Genomic DNA, 22,609 nt, shown 5'->3' on the forward strand with positions numbered 1-22,609 from the left:
GGCATGGCGAGCCTTTCCCTAACCTAACCTATCCTTCCTCTCTGTCTCACAGGTGACGGCATGCAACTGTGGGGAATGCTTCATCGGCACGGCAATGCTCTGACCAGAAGCCGCCGCCCCATATGCTAATACCCTGGTTGCTGTGCATCTTGGAAGTGCTTAGACTTGAGCCTGTGTCTTATGGAATTTGGGGTGCCTGCACACCCCCGGCTCCGTACAATGAGGTGCATCCGTTTTTTGGCGCAGTTGGATGCAGACAGGTGATCTTTGGCCTGCTTCGGACCAAAAACCAGGAAAAATCCTCAGCGACTTAGTAGGGCCTCTTGTGAGGGGAGCCTGTCTGGCAGGCGCTATGCAACTCATACTTACCTGGCAGGGGAGATACCATGATCACTAAGGTGGTTCTCCCAGGGTGAGGCTCATCCATTGCACTTCGGGTGTGCTGACCCCTGCGATTTCCCCAAATGCGGGAAACTCGACTGCATAATTTGTGGTAGTGGGGGACTGCGTTCGCGCTTTCCCCTGATTTACTCTGGTGAAAAACAGTGCTTATTATTCAATGCTGACTATTACTAGTCAGAGATACTTGCTAGATCGATCGATCGATCGAGCGAGCCAGCCATCAATTGACCTCTGGGTGGCCAAGAGGATTGGATACTCCTCTCTCCCTTATCAGCTGCCTTTGGTTTTGTGGCTTTCCTATGTGATGCTTTATCTGAATGTTAGTGCAGAGTGTAACGTAAAGTGTAGGACCTGTGCCTTTGCTGTACTATGTTGTGCTACTTTGAGCCTGTTTCAAAGATATTGATTGATTGATTGATTGGGCTGGTTGACGGTATACTGTATGCTTGTGATTTGACCACTGATTGTTAACAAAGCTGTTTTCAATCCAAAAAGGTGGATGCAGACAGGTGATCTTTGGCCTGCTTCGGACCAAAAACCAGGAAAAATCCTCAGCGACTTAGTAGGGCCTCTTGTGAGGGGAGCCTGTCTGGCAGGCGCTATGCAACTCATACTTACCTGGCAGGGGAGATACCATGATCACTAAGGTGGTTCTCCCAGGGTGAGGCTCATCCATTGCACTTCGGGTGTGCTGACCCCTGCGATTTCCCCAAATGCGGGAAACTCGACTGCATAATTTGTGGTAGTGGGGGACTGCGTTCGCGCTTTCCCCTGATTTACTCTGGTGAAAAACAGTGCTTATTATTCAATGCTGACTATTACTAGTCAGAGATACTTGCTAGATCGATCGATCGAGCGAGCCAGCCATCAATTGACCTCTGGGTGGCCAAGAGGATTGGATACTCCTCTCTCCCTTATCAGCTGCCTTTGGTTTTGTGGCTTTCCTATGTGATGCTTTATCTGAATGTTAGTGCAGAGTGTAACGTAAAGTGTAGGACCTGTGCCTTTGCTGTACTATGTTGTGCTACTTTGAGCCTGTTTCAAAGATATTGATTGATTGATTGATTGGGCTGGTTGACGGTATACTGTATGCTTGTGATTTGACCACTGATTGTTAACAAAGCTGTTTTCAATCCAAAAAGGTGGATGCAGACAGGTGATCTTTGGCCTGCTTCGGACCAAAAACCAGGAAAAATCCTCAGCGACTTAGTAGGGCCTCTTGTGAGGGGAGCCTGTCTGGCAGGCGCTATGCAACTCATACTTACCTGGCAGGGGAGATACCATGATCACTAAGGTGGTTCTCCCAGGGTGAGGCTCATCCATTGCACTTCGGGTGTGCTGACCCCTGCGATTTCCCCAAATGCGGGAAACTCGACTGCATAATTTGTGGTAGTGGGGGACTGCGTTCGCGCTTTCCCCTGATTTACTCTGGTGAAAAACAGTGCTTATTATTCAATGCTGACTATTACTAGTCAGAGATACTTGCTAGATCGATCGATCGAGCGAGCCAGCCATCAATTGACCTCTGGGTGGCCAAGAGGATTGGATACTCCTCTCTCCCTTATCAGCTGCCTTTGGTTTTGTGGCTTTCCTATGTGATGCTTTATCTGAATGTTAGTGCAGAGTGTAACGTAAAGTGTAGGACCTGTGCCTTTGCTGTACTATGTTGTGCTACTTTGAGCCTGTTTCAAAGATATTGATTGATTGATTGATTGGGCTGGTTGACGGTATACTGTATGCTTGTGATTTGACCACTGATTGTTAACAAAGCTGTTTTCAATCCAAAAAGGTGGATGCAGACAGGTGATCTTTGGCCTGCTTCGGACCAAAAACCAGGAAAAATCCTCAGCGACTTAGTAGGGCCTCTTGTGAGGGGAGCCTGTCTGGCAGGCGCTATGCAACTCATACTTACCTGGCAGGGGAGATACCATGATCACTAAGGTGGTTCTCCCAGGGTGAGGCTCATCCATTGCACTTCGGGTGTGCTGACCCCTGCGATTTCCCCAAATGCGGGAAACTCGACTGCATAATTTGTGGTAGTGGGGGACTGCGTTCGCGCTTTCCCCTGATTTACTCTGGTGAAAAACAGTGCTTATTATTCAATGCTGACTGTTACTAGTCAGAGGTACTTGTATGCTTGTGATTTAACCACCGATTGTCAACAAAGCTGTTTTTCAATCCAAAATGTGGTATATTATCTCTTTATATTTAGCTGTATACGCAGCCTTTGTCTCCCCCTCGTGGATGAACAACAGTGTGATCAGTGAAGATTCTTTTTCTGCTGGGCTTCAAGAAGTCAGGGCATGGCGAGCCTTTCCCTAACCTAACCTATCCTTCCTCTCTGTCTCACAGGTGACGGCATGCAACTGTGGGGAATGCTTCATCGGCACGGCAATGCTCTGACCAGAAGCCGCCGCCCCATATGCTAATACCCTGGTTGCTGTGCATCTTGGAAGTGCTTAGACTTGAGCCTGTGTCTTATGGAATTTGGGGTGCCTGCACACCCCCGGCTCCGTACAATGAGGTGCATCCGTTTTTTGGCGCAGTTGGATGCAGACAGGTGATCTTTGGCCTGCTTCGGACCAAAAACCAGGAAAAATCCTCAGCGACTTAGTAGGGCCTCTTGTGAGGGGAGCCTGTCTGGCAGGCGCTATGCAACTCATACTTACCTGGCAGGGGAGATACCATGATCACTAAGGTGGTTCTCCCAGGGTGAGGCTCATCCATTGCACTTCGGGTGTGCTGACCCCTGCGATTTCCCCAAATGCGGGAAACTCGACTGCATAATTTGTGGTAGTGGGGGACTGCGTTCGCGCTTTCCCCTGATTTACTCTGGTGAAAAACAGTGCTTATTATTCAATGCTGACTGTTACTAGTCAGAGGTACTTGTATGCTTGTGATTTAACCACCGATTGTCAACAAAGCTGTTTTTCAATCCAAAATGTGGTATATTATCTCTTTATATTTAGCTGTATACGCAGCCTTTGTCTCCCCCTCGTGGATGAACAACAGTGTGATCAGTGAAGATTCTTTTTCTGCTGGGCTTCAAGAAGTCAGGGCATGGCGAGCCTTTCCCTAACCTAACCTATCCTTCCTCTCTGTCTCACAGGTGACGGCATGCAACTGTGGGGAATGCTTCATCGGCACGGCAATGCTCTGACCAGAAGCCGCCGCCCCATATGCTAATACCCTGGTTGCTGTGCATCTTGGAAGTGCTTAGACTTGAGCCTGTGTCTTATGGAATTTGGGGTGCCTGCACACCCCCGGCTCCGTACAATGAGGTGCATCCGTTTTTTGGCGCAGTTGGATGCAGACAGGTGATCTTTGGCCTGCTTCGGACCAAAAACCAGGAAAAATCCTCAGCGACTTAGTAGGGCCTCTTGTGAGGGGAGCCTGTCTGGCAGGCGCTATGCAACTCATACTTACCTGGCAGGGGAGATACCATGATCACTAAGGTGGTTCTCCCAGGGTGAGGCTCATCCATTGCACTTCGGGTGTGCTGACCCCTGCGATTTCCCCAAATGCGGGAAACTCGACTGCATAATTTGTGGTAGTGGGGGACTGCGTTCGCGCTTTCCCCTGATTTACTCTGGTGAAAAACAGTGCTTATTATTCAATGCTGACTATTACTAGTCAGAGATACTTGCTAGATCGATCGATCGATCGAGCGAGCCAGCCATCAATTGACCTCTGGGTGGCCAAGAGGATTGGATACTCCTCTCTCCCTTATCAGCTGCCTTTGGTTTTGTGGCTTTCCTATGTGATGCTTTATCTGAATGTTAGTGCAGAGTGTAACGTAAAGTGTAGGACCTGTGCCTTTGCTGTACTATGTTGTGCTACTTTGAGCCTGTTTCAAAGATATTGATTGATTGATTGATTGGGCTGGTTGACGGTATACTGTATGCTTGTGATTTGACCACTGATTGTTAACAAAGCTGTTTTCAATCCAAAAAGGTGGATGCAGACAGGTGATCTTTGGCCTGCTTCGGACCAAAAACCAGGAAAAATCCTCAGCGACTTAGTAGGGCCTCTTGTGAGGGGAGCCTGTCTGGCAGGCGCTATGCAACTCATACTTACCTGGCAGGGGAGATACCATGATCACTAAGGTGGTTCTCCCAGGGTGAGGCTCATCCATTGCACTTCGGGTGTGCTGACCCCTGCGATTTCCCCAAATGCGGGAAACTCGACTGCATAATTTGTGGTAGTGGGGGACTGCGTTCGCGCTTTCCCCTGATTTACTCTGGTGAAAAACAGTGCTTATTATTCAATGCTGACTATTACTAGTCAGAGATACTTGCTAGATCGATCGATCGAGCGAGCCAGCCATCAATTGACCTCTGGGTGGCCAAGAGGATTGGATACTCCTCTCTCCCTTATCAGCTGCCTTTGGTTTTGTGGCTTTCCTATGTGATGCTTTATCTGAATGTTAGTGCAGAGTGTAACGTAAAGTGTAGGACCTGTGCCTTTGCTGTACTATGTTGTGCTACTTTGAGCCTGTTTCAAAGATATTGATTGATTGATTGATTGGGCTGGTTGACGGTATACTGTATGCTTGTGATTTGACCACTGATTGTTAACAAAGCTGTTTTCAATCCAAAAAGGTGGATGCAGACAGGTGATCTTTGGCCTGCTTCGGACCAAAAACCAGGAAAAATCCTCAGCGACTTAGTAGGGCCTCTTGTGAGGGGAGCCTGTCTGGCAGGCGCTATGCAACTCATACTTACCTGGCAGGGGAGATACCATGATCACTAAGGTGGTTCTCCCAGGGTGAGGCTCATCCATTGCACTTCGGGTGTGCTGACCCCTGCGATTTCCCCAAATGCGGGAAACTCGACTGCATAATTTGTGGTAGTGGGGGACTGCGTTCGCGCTTTCCCCTGATTTACTCTGGTGAAAAACAGTGCTTATTATTCAATGCTGACTATTACTAGTCAGAGATACTTGCTAGATCGATCGATCGAGCGAGCCAGCCATCAATTGACCTCTGGGTGGCCAAGAGGATTGGATACTCCTCTCTCCCTTATCAGCTGCCTTTGGTTTTGTGGCTTTCCTATGTGATGCTTTATCTGAATGTTAGTGCAGAGTGTAACGTAAAGTGTAGGACCTGTGCCTTTGCTGTACTATGTTGTGCTACTTTGAGCCTGTTTCAAAGATATTGATTGATTGATTGATTGGGCTGGTTGACGGTATACTGTATGCTTGTGATTTGACCACTGATTGTTAACAAAGCTGTTTTCAATCCAAAAAGGTGGATGCAGACAGGTGATCTTTGGCCTGCTTCGGACCAAAAACCAGGAAAAATCCTCAGCGACTTAGTAGGGCCTCTTGTGAGGGGAGCCTGTCTGGCAGGCGCTATGCAACTCATACTTACCTGGCAGGGGAGATACCATGATCACTAAGGTGGTTCTCCCAGGGTGAGGCTCATCCATTGCACTTCGGGTGTGCTGACCCCTGCGATTTCCCCAAATGCGGGAAACTCGACTGCATAATTTGTGGTAGTGGGGGACTGCGTTCGCGCTTTCCCCTGATTTACTCTGGTGAAAAACAGTGCTTATTATTCAATGCTGACTGTTACTAGTCAGAGGTACTTGTATGCTTGTGATTTAACCACCGATTGTCAACAAAGCTGTTTTTCAATCCAAAATGTGGTATATTATCTCTTTATATTTAGCTGTATACGCAGCCTTTGTCTCCCCCTCGTGGATGAACAACAGTGTGATCAGTGAAGATTCTTTTTCTGCTGGGCTTCAAGAAGTCAGGGCATGGCGAGCCTTTCCCTAACCTAACCTATCCTTCCTCTCTGTCTCACAGGTGACGGCATGCAACTGTGGGGAATGCTTCATCGGCACGGCAATGCTCTGACCAGAAGCCGCCGCCCCATATGCTAATACCCTGGTTGCTGTGCATCTTGGAAGTGCTTAGACTTGAGCCTGTGTCTTATGGAATTTGGGGTGCCTGCACACCCCCGGCTCCGTACAATGAGGTGCATCCGTTTTTTGGCGCAGTTGGATGCAGACAGGTGATCTTTGGCCTGCTTCGGACCAAAAACCAGGAAAAATCCTCAGCGACTTAGTAGGGCCTCTTGTGAGGGGAGCCTGTCTGGCAGGCGCTATGCAACTCATACTTACCTGGCAGGGGAGATACCATGATCACTAAGGTGGTTCTCCCAGGGTGAGGCTCATCCATTGCACTTCGGGTGTGCTGACCCCTGCGATTTCCCCAAATGCGGGAAACTCGACTGCATAATTTGTGGTAGTGGGGGACTGCGTTCGCGCTTTCCCCTGATTTACTCTGGTGAAAAACAGTGCTTATTATTCAATGCTGACTGTTACTAGTCAGAGGTACTTGTATGCTTGTGATTTAACCACCGATTGTCAACAAAGCTGTTTTTCAATCCAAAATGTGGTATATTATCTCTTTATATTTAGCTGTATACGCAGCCTTTGTCTCCCCCTCGTGGATGAACAACAGTGTGATCAGTGAAGATTCTTTTTCTGCTGGGCTTCAAGAAGTCAGGGCATGGCGAGCCTTTCCCTAACCTAACCTATCCTTCCTCTCTGTCTCACAGGTGACGGCATGCAACTGTGGGGAATGCTTCATCGGCACGGCAATGCTCTGACCAGAAGCCGCCGCCCCATATGCTAATACCCTGGTTGCTGTGCATCTTGGAAGTGCTTAGACTTGAGCCTGTGTCTTATGGAATTTGGGGTGCCTGCACACCCCCGGCTCCGTACAATGAGGTGCATCCGTTTTTTGGCGCAGTTGGATGCAGACAGGTGATCTTTGGCCTGCTTCGGACCAAAAACCAGGAAAAATCCTCAGCGACTTAGTAGGGCCTCTTGTGAGGGGAGCCTGTCTGGCAGGCGCTATGCAACTCATACTTACCTGGCAGGGGAGATACCATGATCACTAAGGTGGTTCTCCCAGGGTGAGGCTCATCCATTGCACTTCGGGTGTGCTGACCCCTGCGATTTCCCCAAATGCGGGAAACTCGACTGCATAATTTGTGGTAGTGGGGGACTGCGTTCGCGCTTTCCCCTGATTTACTCTGGTGAAAAACAGTGCTTATTATTCAATGCTGACTATTACTAGTCAGAGATACTTGCTAGATCGATCGATCGATCGAGCGAGCCAGCCATCAATTGACCTCTGGGTGGCCAAGAGGATTGGATACTCCTCTCTCCCTTATCAGCTGCCTTTGGTTTTGTGGCTTTCCTATGTGATGCTTTATCTGAATGTTAGTGCAGAGTGTAACGTAAAGTGTAGGACCTGTGCCTTTGCTGTACTATGTTGTGCTACTTTGAGCCTGTTTCAAAGATATTGATTGATTGATTGATTGGGCTGGTTGACGGTATACTGTATGCTTGTGATTTGACCACTGATTGTTAACAAAGCTGTTTTCAATCCAAAAAGGTGGATGCAGACAGGTGATCTTTGGCCTGCTTCGGACCAAAAACCAGGAAAAATCCTCAGCGACTTAGTAGGGCCTCTTGTGAGGGGAGCCTGTCTGGCAGGCGCTATGCAACTCATACTTACCTGGCAGGGGAGATACCATGATCACTAAGGTGGTTCTCCCAGGGTGAGGCTCATCCATTGCACTTCGGGTGTGCTGACCCCTGCGATTTCCCCAAATGCGGGAAACTCGACTGCATAATTTGTGGTAGTGGGGGACTGCGTTCGCGCTTTCCCCTGATTTACTCTGGTGAAAAACAGTGCTTATTATTCAATGCTGACTATTACTAGTCAGAGATACTTGCTAGATCGATCGATCGAGCGAGCCAGCCATCAATTGACCTCTGGGTGGCCAAGAGGATTGGATACTCCTCTCTCCCTTATCAGCTGCCTTTGGTTTTGTGGCTTTCCTATGTGATGCTTTATCTGAATGTTAGTGCAGAGTGTAACGTAAAGTGTAGGACCTGTGCCTTTGCTGTACTATGTTGTGCTACTTTGAGCCTGTTTCAAAGATATTGATTGATTGATTGATTGGGCTGGTTGACGGTATACTGTATGCTTGTGATTTGACCACTGATTGTTAACAAAGCTGTTTTCAATCCAAAAAGGTGGATGCAGACAGGTGATCTTTGGCCTGCTTCGGACCAAAAACCAGGAAAAATCCTCAGCGACTTAGTAGGGCCTCTTGTGAGGGGAGCCTGTCTGGCAGGCGCTATGCAACTCATACTTACCTGGCAGGGGAGATACCATGATCACTAAGGTGGTTCTCCCAGGGTGAGGCTCATCCATTGCACTTCGGGTGTGCTGACCCCTGCGATTTCCCCAAATGCGGGAAACTCGACTGCATAATTTGTGGTAGTGGGGGACTGCGTTCGCGCTTTCCCCTGATTTACTCTGGTGAAAAACAGTGCTTATTATTCAATGCTGACTGTTACTAGTCAGAGGTACTTGTATGCTTGTGATTTAACCACCGATTGTCAACAAAGCTGTTTTTCAATCCAAAATGTGGTATATTATCTCTTTATATTTAGCTGTATACGCAGCCTTTGTCTCCCCCTCGTGGATGAACAACAGTGTGATCAGTGAAGATTCTTTTTCTGCTGGGCTTCAAGAAGTCAGGGCATGGCGAGCCTTTCCCTAACCTAACCTATCCTTCCTCTCTGTCTCACAGGTGACGGCATGCAACTGTGGGGAATGCTTCATCGGCACGGCAATGCTCTGACCAGAAGCCGCCGCCCCATATGCTAATACCCTGGTTGCTGTGCATCTTGGAAGTGCTTAGACTTGAGCCTGTGTCTTATGGAATTTGGGGTGCCTGCACACCCCCGGCTCCGTACAATGAGGTGCATCCGTTTTTTGGCGCAGTTGGATGCAGACAGGTGATCTTTGGCCTGCTTCGGACCAAAAACCAGGAAAAATCCTCAGCGACTTAGTAGGGCCTCTTGTGAGGGGAGCCTGTCTGGCAGGCGCTATGCAACTCATACTTACCTGGCAGGGGAGATACCATGATCACTAAGGTGGTTCTCCCAGGGTGAGGCTCATCCATTGCACTTCGGGTGTGCTGACCCCTGCGATTTCCCCAAATGCGGGAAACTCGACTGCATAATTTGTGGTAGTGGGGGACTGCGTTCGCGCTTTCCCCTGATTTACTCTGGTGAAAAACAGTGCTTATTATTCAATGCTGACTGTTACTAGTCAGAGGTACTTGTATGCTTGTGATTTAACCACCGATTGTCAACAAAGCTGTTTTTCAATCCAAAATGTGGTATATTATCTCTTTATATTTAGCTGTATACGCAGCCTTTGTCTCCCCCTCGTGGATGAACAACAGTGTGATCAGTGAAGATTCTTTTTCTGCTGGGCTTCAAGAAGTCAGGGCATGGCGAGCCTTTCCCTAACCTAACCTATCCTTCCTCTCTGTCTCACAGGTGACGGCATGCAACTGTGGGGAATGCTTCATCGGCACGGCAATGCTCTGACCAGAAGCCGCCGCCCCATATGCTAATACCCTGGTTGCTGTGCATCTTGGAAGTGCTTAGACTTGAGCCTGTGTCTTATGGAATTTGGGGTGCCTGCACACCCCCGGCTCCGTACAATGAGGTGCATCCGTTTTTTGGCGCAGTTGGATGCAGACAGGTGATCTTTGGCCTGCTTCGGACCAAAAACCAGGAAAAATCCTCAGCGACTTAGTAGGGCCTCTTGTGAGGGGAGCCTGTCTGGCAGGCGCTATGCAACTCATACTTACCTGGCAGGGGAGATACCATGATCACTAAGGTGGTTCTCCCAGGGTGAGGCTCATCCATTGCACTTCGGGTGTGCTGACCCCTGCGATTTCCCCAAATGCGGGAAACTCGACTGCATAATTTGTGGTAGTGGGGGACTGCGTTCGCGCTTTCCCCTGATTTACTCTGGTGAAAAACAGTGCTTATTATTCAATGCTGACTATTACTAGTCAGAGATACTTGCTAGATCGATCGATCGATCGAGCGAGCCAGCCATCAATTGACCTCTGGGTGGCCAAGAGGATTGGATACTCCTCTCTCCCTTATCAGCTGCCTTTGGTTTTGTGGCTTTCCTATGTGATGCTTTATCTGAATGTTAGTGCAGAGTGTAACGTAAAGTGTAGGACCTGTGCCTTTGCTGTACTATGTTGTGCTACTTTGAGCCTGTTTCAAAGATATTGATTGATTGATTGATTGGGCTGGTTGACGGTATACTGTATGCTTGTGATTTGACCACTGATTGTTAACAAAGCTGTTTTCAATCCAAAAAGGTGGATGCAGACAGGTGATCTTTGGCCTGCTTCGGACCAAAAACCAGGAAAAATCCTCAGCGACTTAGTAGGGCCTCTTGTGAGGGGAGCCTGTCTGGCAGGCGCTATGCAACTCATACTTACCTGGCAGGGGAGATACCATGATCACTAAGGTGGTTCTCCCAGGGTGAGGCTCATCCATTGCACTTCGGGTGTGCTGACCCCTGCGATTTCCCCAAATGCGGGAAACTCGACTGCATAATTTGTGGTAGTGGGGGACTGCGTTCGCGCTTTCCCCTGATTTACTCTGGTGAAAAACAGTGCTTATTATTCAATGCTGACTATTACTAGTCAGAGATACTTGCTAGATCGATCGATCGAGCGAGCCAGCCATCAATTGACCTCTGGGTGGCCAAGAGGATTGGATACTCCTCTCTCCCTTATCAGCTGCCTTTGGTTTTGTGGCTTTCCTATGTGATGCTTTATCTGAATGTTAGTGCAGAGTGTAACGTAAAGTGTAGGACCTGTGCCTTTGCTGTACTATGTTGTGCTACTTTGAGCCTGTTTCAAAGATATTGATTGATTGATTGATTGGGCTGGTTGACGGTATACTGTATGCTTGTGATTTGACCACTGATTGTTAACAAAGCTGTTTTCAATCCAAAAAGGTGGATGCAGACAGGTGATCTTTGGCCTGCTTCGGACCAAAAACCAGGAAAAATCCTCAGCGACTTAGTAGGGCCTCTTGTGAGGGGAGCCTGTCTGGCAGGCGCTATGCAACTCATACTTACCTGGCAGGGGAGATACCATGATCACTAAGGTGGTTCTCCCAGGGTGAGGCTCATCCATTGCACTTCGGGTGTGCTGACCCCTGCGATTTCCCCAAATGCGGGAAACTCGACTGCATAATTTGTGGTAGTGGGGGACTGCGTTCGCGCTTTCCCCTGATTTACTCTGGTGAAAAACAGTGCTTATTATTCAATGCTGACTATTACTAGTCAGAGATACTTGCTAGATCGATCGATCGAGCGAGCCAGCCATCAATTGACCTCTGGGTGGCCAAGAGGATTGGATACTCCTCTCTCCCTTATCAGCTGCCTTTGGTTTTGTGGCTTTCCTATGTGATGCTTTATCTGAATGTTAGTGCAGAGTGTAACGTAAAGTGTAGGACCTGTGCCTTTGCTGTACTATGTTGTGCTACTTTGAGCCTGTTTCAAAGATATTGATTGATTGATTGATTGGGCTGGTTGACGGTATACTGTATGCTTGTGATTTGACCACTGATTGTTAACAAAGCTGTTTTCAATCCAAAAAGGTGGATGCAGACAGGTGATCTTTGGCCTGCTTCGGACCAAAAACCAGGAAAAATCCTCAGCGACTTAGTAGGGCCTCTTGTGAGGGGAGCCTGTCTGGCAGGCGCTATGCAACTCATACTTACCTGGCAGGGGAGATACCATGATCACTAAGGTGGTTCTCCCAGGGTGAGGCTCATCCATTGCACTTCGGGTGTGCTGACCCCTGCGATTTCCCCAAATGCGGGAAACTCGACTGCATAATTTGTGGTAGTGGGGGACTGCGTTCGCGCTTTCCCCTGATTTACTCTGGTGAAAAACAGTGCTTATTATTCAATGCTGACTATTACTAGTCAGAGATACTTGCTAGATCGATCGATCGATCGAGCGAGCCAGCCATCAATTGACCTCTGGGTGGCCAAGAGGATTGGATACTCCTCTCTCCCTTATCAGCTGCCTTTGGTTTTGTGGCTTTCCTATGTGATGCTTTATCTGAATGTTAGTGCAGAGTGTAACGTAAAGTGTAGGACCTGTGCCTTTGCTGTACTATGTTGTGCTACTTTGAGCCTGTTTCAAAGATATTGATTGATTGATTGATTGGGCTGGTTGACGGTATACTGTATGCTTGTGATTTGACCACTGATTGTTAACAAAGCTGTTTTCAATCCAAAAAGGTGGATGCAGACAGGTGATCTTTGGCCTGCTTCGGACCAAAAACCAGGAAAAATCCTCAGCGACTTAGTAGGGCCTCTTGTGAGGGGAGCCTGTCTGGCAGGCGCTATGCAACTCATACTTACCTGGCAGGGGAGATACCATGATCACTAAGGTGGTTCTCCCAGGGTGAGGCTCATCCATTGCACTTCGGGTGTGCTGACCCCTGCGATTTCCCCAAATGCGGGAAACTCGACTGCATAATTTGTGGTAGTGGGGGACTGCGTTCGCGCTTTCCCCTGATTTACTCTGGTGAAAAACAGTGCTTATTATTCAATGCTGACTGTTACTAGTCAGAGGTACTTGTATGCTTGTGATTTAACCACCGATTGTCAACAAAGCTGTTTTTCAATCCAAAATGTGGTATATTATCTCTTTATATTTAGCTGTATACGCAGCCTTTGTCTCCCCCTCGTGGATGAACAACAGTGTGATCAGTGAAGATTCTTTTTCTGCTGGGCTTCAAGAAGTCAGGGCATGGCGAGCCTTTCCCTAACCTAACCTATCCTTCCTCTCTGTCTCACAGGTGACGGCATGCAACTGTGGGGAATGCTTCATCGGCACGGCAATGCTCTGACCAGAAGCCGCCGCCCCATATGCTAATACCCTGGTTGCTGTGCATCTTGGAAGTGCTTAGACTTGAGCCTGTGTCTTATGGAATTTGGGGTGCCTGCACACCCCCGGCTCCGTACAATGAGGTGCATCCGTTTTTTGGCGCAGTTGGATGCAGACAGGTGATCTTTGGCCTGCTTCGGACCAAAAACCAGGAAAAATCCTCAGCGACTTAGTAGGGCCTCTTGTGAGGGGAGCCTGTCTGGCAGGCGCTATGCAACTCATACTTACCTGGCAGGGGAGATACCATGATCACTAAGGTGGTTCTCCCAGGGTGAGGCTCATCCATTGCACTTCGGGTGTGCTGACCCCTGCGATTTCCCCAAATGCGGGAAACTCGACTGCATAATTTGTGGTAGTGGGGGACTGCGTTCGCGCTTTCCCCTGATTTACTCTGGTGAAAAACAGTGCTTATTATTCAATGCTGACTATTACTAGTCAGAGATACTTGCTAGATCGATCGATCGAGCGAGCCAGCCATCAATTGACCTCTGGGTGGCCAAGAGGATTGGATACTCCTCTCTCCCTTATCAGCTGCCTTTGGTTTTGTGGCTTTCCTATGTGATGCTTTATCTGAATGTTAGTGCAGAGTGTAACGTAAAGTGTAGGACCTGTGCCTTTGCTGTACTATGTTGTGCTACTTTGAGCCTGTTTCAAAGATATTGATTGATTGATTGATTGGGCTGGTTGACGGTATACTGTATGCTTGTGATTTGACCACTGATTGTTAACAAAGCTGTTTTCAATCCAAAAAGGTGGATGCAGACAGGTGATCTTTGGCCTGCTTCGGACCAAAAACCAGGAAAAATCCTCAGCGACTTAGTAGGGCCTCTTGTGAGGGGAGCCTGTCTGGCAGGCGCTATGCAACTCATACTTACCTGGCAGGGGAGATACCATGATCACTAAGGTGGTTCTCCCAGGGTGAGGCTCATCCATTGCACTTCGGGTGTGCTGACCCCTGCGATTTCCCCAAATGCGGGAAACTCGACTGCATAATTTGTGGTAGTGGGGGACTGCGTTCGCGCTTTCCCCTGATTTACTCTGGTGAAAAACAGTGCTTATTATTCAATGCTGACTATTACTAGTCAGAGATACTTGCTAGATCGATCGATCGAGCGAGCCAGCCATCAATTGACCTCTGGGTGGCCAAGAGGATTGGATACTCCTCTCTCCCTTATCAGCTGCCTTTGGTTTTGTGGCTTTCCTATGTGATGCTTTATCTGAATGTTAGTGCAGAGTGTAACGTAAAGTGTAGGACCTGTGCCTTTGCTGTACTATGTTGTGCTACTTTGAGCCTGTTTCAAAGATATTGATTGATTGATTGATTGGGCTGGTTGACGGTATACTGTATGCTTGTGATTTGACCACTGATTGTTAACAAAGCTGTTTTCAATCCAAAAAGGTGGATGCAGACAGGTGATCTTTGGCCTGCTTCGGACCAAAAACCAGGAAAAATCCTCAGCGACTTAGTAGGGCCTCTTGTGAGGGGAGCCTGTCTGGCAGGCGCTATGCAACTCATACTTACCTGGCAGGGGAGATACCATGATCACTAAGGTGGTTCTCCCAGGGTGAGGCTCATCCATTGCACTTCGGGTGTGCTGACCCCTGCGATTTCCCCAAATGCGGGAAACTCGACTGCATAATTTGTGGTAGTGGGGGACTGCGTTCGCGCTTTCCCCTGATTTACTCTGGTGAAAAACAGTGCTTATTATTCAATGCTGACTATTACTAGTCAGAGATACTTGCTAGATCGATCGATCGATCGAGCGAGCCAGCCATCAATTGACCTCTGGGTGGCCAAGAGGATTGGATACTCCTCTCTCCCTTATCAGCTGCCTTTGGTTTTGTGGCTTTCCTATGTGATGCTTTATCTGAATGTTAGTGCAGAGTGTAACGTAAAGTGTAGGACCTGTGCCTTTGCTGTACTATGTTGTGCTACTTTGAGCCTGTTTCAAAGATATTGATTGATTGATTGATTGGGCTGGTTGACGGTATACTGTATGCTTGTGATTTGACCACTGATTGTTAACAAAGCTGTTTTCAATCCAAAAAGGTGGATGCAGACAGGTGATCTTTGGCCTGCTTCGGACCAAAAACCAGGAAAAATCCTCAGCGACTTAGTAGGGCCTCTTGTGAGGGGAGCCTGTCTGGCAGGCGCTATGCAACTCATACTTACCTGGCAGGGGAGATACCATGATCACTAAGGTGGTTCTCCCAGGGTGAGGCTCATCCATTGCACTTCGGGTGTGCTGACCCCTGCGATTTCCCCAAATGCGGGAAACTCGACTGCATAATTTGTGGTAGTGGGGGACTGCGTTCGCGCTTTCCCCTGATTTACTCTGGTGAAAAACAGTGCTTATTATTCAATGCTGACTGTTACTAGTCAGAGGTACTTGTATGCTTGTGATTTAACCACCGATTGTCAACAAAGCTGTTTTTCAATCCAAAATGTGGTATATTATCTCTTTATATTTAGCTGTATACGCAGCCTTTGTCTCCCCCTCGTGGATGAACAACAGTGTGATCAGTGAAGATTCTTTTTCTGCTGGGCTTCAAGAAGTCAGGGCATGGCGAGCCTTTCCCTAACCTAACCTATCCTTCCTCTCTGTCTCACAGGTGACGGCATGCAACTGTGGGGAATGCTTCATCGGCACGGCAATGCTCTGACCAGAAGCCGCCGCCCCATATGCTAATACCCTGGTTGCTGTGCATCTTGGAAGTGCTTAGACTTGAGCCTGTGTCTTATGGAATTTGGGGTGCCTGCACACCCCCGGCTCCGTACAATGAGGTGCATCCGTTTTTTGGCGCAGTTGGATGCAGACAGGTGATCTTTGGCCTGCTTCGGACCAAAAACCAGGAAAAATCCTCAGCGACTTAGTAGGGCCTCTTGTGAGGGGAGCCTGTCTGGCAGGCGCTATGCAACTCATACTTACCTGGCAGGGGAGATACCATGATCACTAAGGTGGTTCTCCCAGGGTGAGGCTCATCCATTGCACTTCGGGTGTGCTGACCCCTGCGATTTCCCCAAATGCGGGAAACTCGACTGCATAATTTGTGGTAGTGGGGGACTGCGTTCGCGCTTTCCCCTGATTTACTCTGGTGAAAAACAGTGCTTATTATTCAATGCTGACTATTACTAGTCAGAGATACTTGCTAGATCGATCGATCGAGCGAGCCAGCCATCAATTGACCTCTGGGTGGCCAAGAGGATTGGATACTCCTCTCTCCCTTATCAGCTGCCTTTGGTTTTGTGGCTTTCCTATGTGATGCTTTATCTGAATGTTAGTGCAGAGTGTAACGTAAAGTGTAGGACCTGTGCCTTTGCTGTACTATGTTGTGCTACTTTGAGCCTGTTTCAAAGATATTGATTGATTGATTGATTGGGCTGGTTGACGGTATACTGTATGCTTGTGATTTGACCACTGATTGTTAACAAAGCTGTTTTCAATCCAAAAAGGTGGATGCAGACAGGTGATCTTTGGCCTGCTTCGGACCAAAAACCAGGAAAAATCCTCAGCGACTTAGTAGGGCCTCTTGTGAGGGGAGCCTGTCTGGCAGGCGCTATGCAACTCATACTTACCTGGCAGGGGAGATACCATGATCACTAAGGTGGTTCTCCCAGGGTGAGGCTCATCCATTGCACTTCGGGTGTGCTGACCCCTGCGATTTCCCCAAATGCGGGAAACTCGACTGCATAATTTGTGGTAGTGGGGGACTGCGTTCGCGCTTTCCCCTGATTTACTCTGGTGAAAAACAGTGCTTATTATTCAATGCTGACTATTACTAGTCAGAGATACTTGCTAGATCGATCGATCGATCGAGCGAGCCAGCCATCAATTGACCTCTGGGTGGCCAAGAGGATTGGATACTCCTCTCTCCCTTATCAGCTGCCTTTGGTTTTGTGGCTTTCCTATGTGATGCTTTATCTGAATGTTAGTGCAGAGTGTAACGTAAAGTGTAGGACCTGTGCCTTTGCTGTACTATGTTGTGCTACTTTGAGCCTGTTTCAAAGATATTGATTGATTGATTGATTGGGCTGGTTGACGGTATACTGTATGCTTGTGATTTGACCACTGATTGTTAACAAAGCTGTTTTCAATCCAAAAAGGTGGATGCAGACAGGTGATCTTTGGCCTGCTTCGGACCAAAAACCAGGAAAAATCCTCAGCGACTTAGTAGGGCCTCTTGTGAGGGGAGCCTGTCTGGCAGGCGCTATGCAACTCATACTTACCTGGCAGGGGAGATACCATGATCACTAAGGTGGTTCTCCCAGGGTGAGGCTCATCCATTGCACTTCGGGTGTGCTGACCCCTGCGATTTCCCCAAATGCGGGAAACTCGACTGCATAATTTGTGGTAGTGGGGGACTGCGTTCGCGCTTTCCCCTGATTTACTCTGGTGAAAAACAGTGCTTATTATTCAATGCTGACTATTACTAGTCAGAGATACTTGCTAGATCGATCGATCGATCGAGCGAGCCAGCCATCAATTGACCTCTGGGTGGCCAAGAGGATTGGATACTCCTCTCTCCCTTATCAGCTGCCTTTGGTTTTGTGGCTTTCCTATGTGATGCTTTATCTGAATGTTAGTGCAGAGTGTAACGTAAAGTGTAGGACCTGTGCCTTTGCTGTACTATGTTGTGCTACTTTGAGCCTGTTTCAAAGATATTGATTGATTGATTGATTGGGCTGGTTGACGGTATACTGTATGCTTGTGATTTGACCACTGATTGTTAACAAAGCTGTTTTCAATCCAAAAAGGTGGATGCAGACAGGTGATCTTTGGCCTGCTTCGGACCAAAAACCAGGAAAAATCCTCAGCGACTTAGTAGGGCCTCTTGTGAGGGGAGCCTGTCTGGCAGGCGCTATGCAACTCATACTTACCTGGCAGGGGAGATACCATGATCACTAAGGTGGTTCTCCCAGGGTGAGGCTCATCCATTGCACTTCGGGTGTGCTGACCCCTGCGATTTCCCCAAATGCGGGAAACTCGACTGCATAATTTGTGGTAGTGGGGGACTGCGTTCGCGCTTTCCCCTGATTTACTCTGGTGAAAAACAGTGCTTATTATTCAATGCTGACTATTACTAGTCAGAGATACTTGCTAGATCGATCGATCGATCGAGCGAGCCAGCCATCAATTGACCTCTGGGTGGCCAAGAGGATTGGATACTCCTCTCTCCCTTATCAGCTGCCTTTGGTTTTGTGGCTTTCCTATGTGATGCTTTATCTGAATGTTAGTGCAGAGTGTAACGTAAAGTGTAGGACCTGTGCCTTTGCTGTACTATGTTGTGCTACTTTGAGCCTGTTTCAAAGATATTGATTGATTGATTGATTGGGCTGGTTGACGGTATACTGTATGCTTGTGATTTGACCACTGATTGTTAACAAAGCTGTTTTCAATCCAAAAAGGTGGATGCAGACAGGTGATCTTTGGCCTGCTTCGGACCAAAAACCAGGAAAAATCCTCAGCGACTTAGTAGGGCCTCTTGTGAGGGGAGCCTGTCTGGCAGGCGCTATGCAACTCATACTTACCTGGCAGGGGAGATACCATGATCACTAAGGTGGTTCTCCCAGGGTGAGGCTCATCCATTGCACTTCGGGTGTGCTGACCCCTGCGATTTCCCCAAATGCGGGAAACTCGACTGCATAATTTGTGGTAGTGGGGGACTGCGTTCGCGCTTTCCCCTGATTTACTCTGGTGAAAAACAGTGCTTATTATTCAATGCTGACTATTACTAGTCAGAGATACTTGCTAGATCGATCGATCGAGCGAGCCAGCCATCAATTGACCTCTGGGTGGCCAAGAGGATTGGATACTCCTCTCTCCCTTATCAGCTGCCTTTGGTTTTGTGGCTTTCCTATGTGATGCTTTATCTGAATGTTAGTGCAGAGTGTAACGTAAAGTGTAGGACCTGTGCCTTTGCTGTACTATGTTGTGCTACTTTGAGCCTGTTTCAAAGATATTGATTGATTGATTGATTGGGCTGGTTGACGGTATACTGTATGCTTGTGATTTGACCACTGATTGTTAACAAAGCTGTTTTCAATCCAAAAAGGTGGATGCAGACAGGTGATCTTTGGCCTGCTTCGGACCAAAAACCAGGAAAAATCCTCAGCGACTTAGTAGGGCCTCTTGTGAGGGGAGCCTGTCTGGCAGGCGCTATGCAACTCATACTTACCTGGCAGGGGAGATACCATGATCACTAAGGTGGTTCTCCCAGGGTGAGGCTCATCCATTGCACTTCGGGTGTGCTGACCCCTGCGATTTCCCCAAATGCGGGAAACTCGACTGCATAATTTGTGGTAGTGGGGGACTGCGTTCGCGCTTTCCCCTGATTTACTCTGGTGAAAAACAGTGCTTATTATTCAATGCTGACTATTACTAGTCAGAGATACTTGCTAGATCGATCGATCGATCGAGCGAGCCAGCCATCAATTGACCTCTGGGTGGCCAAGAGGATTGGATACTCCTCTCTCCCTTATCAGCTGCCTTTGGTTTTGTGGCTTTCCTATGTGATGCTTTATCTGAATGTTAGTGCAGAGTGTAACGTAAAGTGTAGGACCTGTGCCTTTGCTGTACTATGTTGTGCTACTTTGAGCCTGTTTCAAAGATATTGATTGATTGATTGATTGGGCTGGTTGACGGTATACTGTATGCTTGTGATTTGACCACTGATTGTTAACAAAGCTGTTTTCAATCCAAAAAGGTGGATGCAGACAGGTGATCTTTGGCCTGCTTCGGACCAAAAACCAGGAAAAATCCTCAGCGACTTAGTAGGGCCTCTTGTGAGGGGAGCCTGTCTGGCAGGCGCTATGCAACTCATACTTACCTGGCAGGGGAGATACCATGATCACTAAGGTGGTTCTCCCAGGGTGAGGCTCATCCATTGCACTTCGGGTGTGCTGACCCCTGCGATTTCCCCAAATGCGGGAAACTCGACTGCATAATTTGTGGTAGTGGGGGACTGCGTTCGCGCTTTCCCCTGATTTACTCTGGTGAAAAACAGTGCTTATTATTCAATGCTGACTGTTACTAGTCAGAGGTACTTGTATGCTTGTGATTTAACCACCGATTGTCAACAAAGCTGTTTTTCAATCCAAAATGTGGTATATTATCTCTTTATATTTAGCTGTATACGCAGCCTTTGTCTCCCCCTCGTGGATGAACAACAGTGTGATCAGTGAAGATTCTTTTTCTGCTGGGCTTCAAGAAGTCAGGGCATGGCGAGCCTTTCCCTAACCTAACCTATCCTTCCTCTCTGTCTCACAGGTGACGGCATGCAACTGTGGGGAATGCTTCATCGGCACGGCAATGCTCTGACCAGAAGCCGCCGCCCCATATGCTAATACCCTGGTTGCTGTGCATCTTGGAAGTGCTTAGACTTGAGCCTGTGTCTTATGGAATTTGGGGTGCCTGCACACCCCCGGCTCCGTACAATGAGGTGCATCCGTTTTTTGGCGCAGTTGGATGCAGACAGGTGATCTTTGGCCTGCTTCGGACCAAAAACCAGGAAAAATCCTCAGCGACTTAGTAGGGCCTCTTGTGAGGGGAGCCTGTCTGGCAGGCGCTATGCAACTCATACTTACCTGGCAGGGGAGATACCATGATCACTAAGGTGGTTCTCCCAGGGTGAGGCTCATCCATTGCACTTCGGGTGTGCTGACCCCTGCGATTTCCCCAAATGCGGGAAACTCGACTGCATAATTTGTGGTAGTGGGGGACTGCGTTCGCGCTTTCCCCTGATTTACTCTGGTGAAAAACAGTGCTTATTATTCAATGCTGACTATTACTAGTCAGAGATACTTGCTAGATCGATCGATCGAGCGAGCCAGCCATCAATTGACCTCTGGGTGGCCAAGAGGATTGGATACTCCTCTCTCCCTTATCAGCTGCCTTTGGTTTTGTGGCTTTCCTATGTGATGCTTTATCTGAATGTTAGTGCAGAGTGTAACGTAAAGTGTAGGACCTGTGCCTTTGCTGTACTATGTTGTGCTACTTTGAGCCTGTTTCAAAGATATTGATTGATTGATTGATTGGGCTGGTTGACGGTATACTGTATGCTTGTGATTTGACCACTGATTGTTAACAAAGCTGTTTTCAATCCAAAAAGGTGGATGCAGACAGGTGATCTTTGGCCTGCTTCGGACCAAAAACCAGGAAAAATCCTCAGCGACTTAGTAGGGCCTCTTGTGAGGGGAGCCTGTCTGGCAGGCGCTATGCAACTCATACTTACCTGGCAGGGGAGATACCATGATCACTAAGGTGGTTCTCCCAGGGTGAGGCTCATCCATTGCACTTCGGGTGTGCTGACCCCTGCGATTTCCCCAAATGCGGGAAACTCGACTGCATAATTTGTGGTAGTGGGGGACTGCGTTCGCGCTTTCCCCTGATTTACTCTGGTGAAAAACAGTGCTTATTATTCAATGCTGACTATTACTAGTCAGAGATACTTGCTAGATCGATCGATCGATCGAGCGAGCCAGCCATCAATTGACCTCTGGGTGGCCAAGAGGATTGGATACTCCTCTCTCCCTTATCAGCTGCCTTTGGTTTTGTGGCTTTCCTATGTGATGCTTTATCTGAATGTTAGTGCAGAGTGTAACGTAAAGTGTAGGACCTGTGCCTTTGCTGTACTATGTTGTGCTACTTTGAGCCTGTTTCAAAGATATTGATTGATTGATTGATTGGGCTGGTTGACGGTATACTGTATGCTTGTGATTTGACCACTGATTGTTAACAAAGCTGTTTTCAATCCAAAAAGGTGGATGCAGACAGGTGATCTTTGGCCTGCTTCGGACCAAAAACCAGGAAAAATCCTCAGCGACTTAGTAGGGCCTCTTGTGAGGGGAGCCTGTCTGGCAGGCGCTATGCAACTCATACTTACCTGGCAGGGGAGATACCATGATCACTAAGGTGGTTCTCCCAGGGTGAGGCTCATCCATTGCACTTCGGGTGTGCTGACCCCTGCGATTTCCCCAAATGCGGGAAACTCGACTGCATAATTTGTGGTAGTGGGGGACTGCGTTCGCGCTTTCCCCTGATTTACTCTGGTGAAAAACAGTGCTTATTATTCAATGCTGACTATTACTAGTCAGAGATACTTGCTAGATCGATCGATCGATCGAGCGAGCCAGCCATCAATTGACCTCTGGGTGGCCAAGAGGATTGGATACTCCTCTCTCCCTTATCAGCTGCCTTTGGTTTTGTGGCTTTCCTATGTGATGCTTTATCTCAATGTTAGTGCAGAGTGTAACGTAAAGTGTAGGACCTGTGCCTTTGCTGTACTATGTTGTGCTACTTTGAGCCTGTTTCAAAGATATTGATTGATTGATTGATTGGGCTGGTTGACGGTATACTGTATGCTTGTGATTTGACCACTGATTGTT

At 48.1% G+C, this 22,609-nt stretch overlaps 33 non-coding genes across 33 annotated transcripts; all 33 read left to right on the top strand.

Moving 5' to 3' along the window:
• The first annotated feature begins 361 nt into the window (after positions 1 to 361).
• On the top strand, positions 362 to 525 carry LOC142722544 (U1 spliceosomal RNA). Its single transcript, XR_012874834.1, has one exon. It is a non-coding gene; the product is annotated as a U1 spliceosomal RNA (small nuclear RNA).
• A 487-nt stretch (positions 526 to 1,012) lies between these two features.
• LOC142722545 (U1 spliceosomal RNA) lies at positions 1,013 to 1,176 on the top strand. Its single transcript, XR_012874835.1, has one exon. It is a non-coding gene; the product is annotated as a U1 spliceosomal RNA (small nuclear RNA).
• A 483-nt stretch (positions 1,177 to 1,659) lies between these two features.
• On the top strand, positions 1,660 to 1,823 carry LOC142722546 (U1 spliceosomal RNA). The gene has a single exon (XR_012874836.1). It is a non-coding gene; the product is annotated as a U1 spliceosomal RNA (small nuclear RNA).
• A 483-nt stretch (positions 1,824 to 2,306) lies between these two features.
• LOC142722547 (U1 spliceosomal RNA) lies at positions 2,307 to 2,470 on the top strand. Its single transcript, XR_012874837.1, has one exon. It is a non-coding gene; the product is annotated as a U1 spliceosomal RNA (small nuclear RNA).
• Positions 2,471 to 3,063: 593 nt separating this feature from the next.
• LOC142722548 (U1 spliceosomal RNA) lies at positions 3,064 to 3,227 on the top strand. The gene has a single exon (XR_012874838.1). It is a non-coding gene; the product is annotated as a U1 spliceosomal RNA (small nuclear RNA).
• A 593-nt stretch (positions 3,228 to 3,820) lies between these two features.
• LOC142722549 (U1 spliceosomal RNA) lies at positions 3,821 to 3,984 on the top strand. Its single transcript, XR_012874840.1, has one exon. It is a non-coding gene; the product is annotated as a U1 spliceosomal RNA (small nuclear RNA).
• Positions 3,985 to 4,471: 487 nt separating this feature from the next.
• Positions 4,472 to 4,635, top strand: LOC142722551 (U1 spliceosomal RNA). Its single transcript, XR_012874842.1, has one exon. It is a non-coding gene; the product is annotated as a U1 spliceosomal RNA (small nuclear RNA).
• Positions 4,636 to 5,118: 483 nt separating this feature from the next.
• Positions 5,119 to 5,282, top strand: LOC142722552 (U1 spliceosomal RNA). The gene has a single exon (XR_012874843.1). It is a non-coding gene; the product is annotated as a U1 spliceosomal RNA (small nuclear RNA).
• Positions 5,283 to 5,765: 483 nt separating this feature from the next.
• LOC142722553 (U1 spliceosomal RNA) lies at positions 5,766 to 5,929 on the top strand. The gene has a single exon (XR_012874844.1). It is a non-coding gene; the product is annotated as a U1 spliceosomal RNA (small nuclear RNA).
• Positions 5,930 to 6,522: 593 nt separating this feature from the next.
• On the top strand, positions 6,523 to 6,686 carry LOC142722555 (U1 spliceosomal RNA). Its single transcript, XR_012874845.1, has one exon. It is a non-coding gene; the product is annotated as a U1 spliceosomal RNA (small nuclear RNA).
• Positions 6,687 to 7,279: 593 nt separating this feature from the next.
• Positions 7,280 to 7,443, top strand: LOC142722556 (U1 spliceosomal RNA). The gene has a single exon (XR_012874846.1). It is a non-coding gene; the product is annotated as a U1 spliceosomal RNA (small nuclear RNA).
• A 487-nt stretch (positions 7,444 to 7,930) lies between these two features.
• On the top strand, positions 7,931 to 8,094 carry LOC142722557 (U1 spliceosomal RNA). Its single transcript, XR_012874847.1, has one exon. It is a non-coding gene; the product is annotated as a U1 spliceosomal RNA (small nuclear RNA).
• A 483-nt stretch (positions 8,095 to 8,577) lies between these two features.
• On the top strand, positions 8,578 to 8,741 carry LOC142722558 (U1 spliceosomal RNA). Its single transcript, XR_012874848.1, has one exon. It is a non-coding gene; the product is annotated as a U1 spliceosomal RNA (small nuclear RNA).
• Positions 8,742 to 9,334: 593 nt separating this feature from the next.
• LOC142722559 (U1 spliceosomal RNA) lies at positions 9,335 to 9,498 on the top strand. Its single transcript, XR_012874849.1, has one exon. It is a non-coding gene; the product is annotated as a U1 spliceosomal RNA (small nuclear RNA).
• Positions 9,499 to 10,091: 593 nt separating this feature from the next.
• On the top strand, positions 10,092 to 10,255 carry LOC142722560 (U1 spliceosomal RNA). The gene has a single exon (XR_012874851.1). It is a non-coding gene; the product is annotated as a U1 spliceosomal RNA (small nuclear RNA).
• Positions 10,256 to 10,742: 487 nt separating this feature from the next.
• Positions 10,743 to 10,906, top strand: LOC142722561 (U1 spliceosomal RNA). The gene has a single exon (XR_012874852.1). It is a non-coding gene; the product is annotated as a U1 spliceosomal RNA (small nuclear RNA).
• Positions 10,907 to 11,389: 483 nt separating this feature from the next.
• Positions 11,390 to 11,553, top strand: LOC142722563 (U1 spliceosomal RNA). The gene has a single exon (XR_012874854.1). It is a non-coding gene; the product is annotated as a U1 spliceosomal RNA (small nuclear RNA).
• A 483-nt stretch (positions 11,554 to 12,036) lies between these two features.
• Positions 12,037 to 12,200, top strand: LOC142722564 (U1 spliceosomal RNA). Its single transcript, XR_012874855.1, has one exon. It is a non-coding gene; the product is annotated as a U1 spliceosomal RNA (small nuclear RNA).
• A 487-nt stretch (positions 12,201 to 12,687) lies between these two features.
• LOC142722566 (U1 spliceosomal RNA) lies at positions 12,688 to 12,851 on the top strand. Its single transcript, XR_012874856.1, has one exon. It is a non-coding gene; the product is annotated as a U1 spliceosomal RNA (small nuclear RNA).
• A 593-nt stretch (positions 12,852 to 13,444) lies between these two features.
• Positions 13,445 to 13,608, top strand: LOC142722567 (U1 spliceosomal RNA). Its single transcript, XR_012874857.1, has one exon. It is a non-coding gene; the product is annotated as a U1 spliceosomal RNA (small nuclear RNA).
• Positions 13,609 to 14,091: 483 nt separating this feature from the next.
• Positions 14,092 to 14,255, top strand: LOC142722568 (U1 spliceosomal RNA). The gene has a single exon (XR_012874858.1). It is a non-coding gene; the product is annotated as a U1 spliceosomal RNA (small nuclear RNA).
• A 483-nt stretch (positions 14,256 to 14,738) lies between these two features.
• On the top strand, positions 14,739 to 14,902 carry LOC142722569 (U1 spliceosomal RNA). Its single transcript, XR_012874859.1, has one exon. It is a non-coding gene; the product is annotated as a U1 spliceosomal RNA (small nuclear RNA).
• Positions 14,903 to 15,389: 487 nt separating this feature from the next.
• On the top strand, positions 15,390 to 15,553 carry LOC142722570 (U1 spliceosomal RNA). The gene has a single exon (XR_012874860.1). It is a non-coding gene; the product is annotated as a U1 spliceosomal RNA (small nuclear RNA).
• Positions 15,554 to 16,146: 593 nt separating this feature from the next.
• Positions 16,147 to 16,310, top strand: LOC142722571 (U1 spliceosomal RNA). The gene has a single exon (XR_012874862.1). It is a non-coding gene; the product is annotated as a U1 spliceosomal RNA (small nuclear RNA).
• Positions 16,311 to 16,793: 483 nt separating this feature from the next.
• Positions 16,794 to 16,957, top strand: LOC142722572 (U1 spliceosomal RNA). Its single transcript, XR_012874863.1, has one exon. It is a non-coding gene; the product is annotated as a U1 spliceosomal RNA (small nuclear RNA).
• A 487-nt stretch (positions 16,958 to 17,444) lies between these two features.
• Positions 17,445 to 17,608, top strand: LOC142722573 (U1 spliceosomal RNA). Its single transcript, XR_012874864.1, has one exon. It is a non-coding gene; the product is annotated as a U1 spliceosomal RNA (small nuclear RNA).
• Positions 17,609 to 18,095: 487 nt separating this feature from the next.
• Positions 18,096 to 18,259, top strand: LOC142722575 (U1 spliceosomal RNA). The gene has a single exon (XR_012874866.1). It is a non-coding gene; the product is annotated as a U1 spliceosomal RNA (small nuclear RNA).
• Positions 18,260 to 18,746: 487 nt separating this feature from the next.
• On the top strand, positions 18,747 to 18,910 carry LOC142722578 (U1 spliceosomal RNA). The gene has a single exon (XR_012874867.1). It is a non-coding gene; the product is annotated as a U1 spliceosomal RNA (small nuclear RNA).
• A 483-nt stretch (positions 18,911 to 19,393) lies between these two features.
• Positions 19,394 to 19,557, top strand: LOC142722579 (U1 spliceosomal RNA). The gene has a single exon (XR_012874868.1). It is a non-coding gene; the product is annotated as a U1 spliceosomal RNA (small nuclear RNA).
• A 487-nt stretch (positions 19,558 to 20,044) lies between these two features.
• Positions 20,045 to 20,208, top strand: LOC142722580 (U1 spliceosomal RNA). The gene has a single exon (XR_012874869.1). It is a non-coding gene; the product is annotated as a U1 spliceosomal RNA (small nuclear RNA).
• A 593-nt stretch (positions 20,209 to 20,801) lies between these two features.
• LOC142722581 (U1 spliceosomal RNA) lies at positions 20,802 to 20,965 on the top strand. The gene has a single exon (XR_012874870.1). It is a non-coding gene; the product is annotated as a U1 spliceosomal RNA (small nuclear RNA).
• A 483-nt stretch (positions 20,966 to 21,448) lies between these two features.
• LOC142722582 (U1 spliceosomal RNA) lies at positions 21,449 to 21,612 on the top strand. The gene has a single exon (XR_012874871.1). It is a non-coding gene; the product is annotated as a U1 spliceosomal RNA (small nuclear RNA).
• Positions 21,613 to 22,099: 487 nt separating this feature from the next.
• Positions 22,100 to 22,263, top strand: LOC142722583 (U1 spliceosomal RNA). The gene has a single exon (XR_012874873.1). It is a non-coding gene; the product is annotated as a U1 spliceosomal RNA (small nuclear RNA).
• The last annotated feature ends 346 nt before the right edge of the window (positions 22,264 to 22,609 follow it).

This window comes from Rhinoderma darwinii, unplaced genomic scaffold (genome assembly GCF_050947455.1).
Source record: "Rhinoderma darwinii isolate aRhiDar2 unplaced genomic scaffold, aRhiDar2.hap1 Scaffold_536, whole genome shotgun sequence".
NCBI classification, from domain to species: domain Eukaryota; kingdom Metazoa; phylum Chordata; class Amphibia; order Anura; family Rhinodermatidae; genus Rhinoderma; species Rhinoderma darwinii.